Raw genomic sequence first — 1542 nt, 5'->3', positions numbered from 1 at the left:
AAATAACTGTTTGAGTTCAAACAGTTCTATAATCCTTCAAATAAGTTTTTTTTTTTAAGTTTGTTTTCAATTGAAAGTGATTTTGAAAAACAATGAATTAATTCAACAAAACATCTAAACACACTCCATCAAAAACTATTATAAAAGATATAGGAAAAATGTTCTTCTGGACCCCTATACTATATCAGTTTTGAAAGTTGGACACTTCTACTTACATGTTTGTCATCTGAACCCCTGAACCCATTAAAAAGCAACTTTTTAAACACAATTTCTGATATGGCATCCTATGTGGCTGAGACCACATAGGAGCGTGTGTTTTACACTCCAACCGCGTGTCAGCCAATTAATAAAGGGCCCCAACGGTAAAAAAGTGCACTATAAATGCTACCTAAATACTCCGTTTTCCTCATTTCTTCCAATAGCTTTATTTTCATCCCTTCTTCTACATTTTTTCTCTCTCCAAGTTCTTGTGCTTTAATATTTTTTTCCTGCTATGCTTGTAATATTGGAAATTTAATTTTCTATGTAATTTTTTGTAACACCATGACAGTTCAAATTTATTACTGAGGACTTTACGCGGAACTTAAGATGTCAAGAACACCAACCAATCCTGGAAGAATGTTTTGAGATTGTCAAAATATCAGGTTGGTACTGGTTGTGGATTCTTTTGATGGGCCGATGAAAATTAACAATACAAAGATAGACATCGAAGGCAACAAGGACTGGGAAGATATGGAAGACACAGAAAACTTGAAATACCAAACATTAGTATTGATATCATTGTTATCATTATTGTTGTCATCTGGTTTCTATCTGTTGTATTATTTAAGATGGCTTGATCTATGTAGTTGGTATGTACAATGAAATAAAATTAAAATTTAATGACAAACACCATTGCCAACATAGAAATGTGCAATATATAATGTCTTAACAAGAGTTGACATGAACATGCTTGTCTTAACAACATCTTAAATGAGAAATGAACCATGTCTTAAAAAATTATCTTAACAACACTTGGAATCAATACAGAAAGAGATTACACTAATGTCTTCCTTGAGTGCTTGTTGTGGACTGATTCTTGCTGGCTTGAGTGCTTGATGTGGCTTGAGTGGTTGTAGATGATTTTGCCTTTGATCTTTCGTTACTCTATTGTTGTAGCTATCTTTGAGTTACTGCAGCTCCACCTTTCCACCTTAGTCCATTTGGTTTGAAACCCAAGTAAATATTGGTTGGAACTGAACTAATAAGTGTTGGACTATGCAATACTCTATCAGTATTTTCAGACTATAAAAATAAAAAAAATCAGTTATTCATGCACTAATTAAAATCAGTTAAATGTAAAGTACATCATATAAAACTTAGCCTCTCTACCACACTGCCACTTGGTCCAAACAACACACCAAAACCTGTTTCTTTTGCCTTGATTTTTTATATGCCAGATTTGCACCACCTCTCAAAGCTGTACTAGTGTTCCTCTTTTGGGCACCAATACCACTAGTAGACTGCTGAGTTGTAGATTGTGTAGCAGTAGCACCCAATGTT

This window comes from Capsicum annuum, chromosome 3 (genome assembly GCF_002878395.1).
Source record: "Capsicum annuum cultivar UCD-10X-F1 chromosome 3, UCD10Xv1.1, whole genome shotgun sequence".
NCBI lineage: Eukaryota > Viridiplantae > Streptophyta > Magnoliopsida > Solanales > Solanaceae > Capsicum > Capsicum annuum.
The sequence above is the reverse complement of the archived record's forward strand: the minus strand, read 5'-3'. Positions refer to the sequence as shown.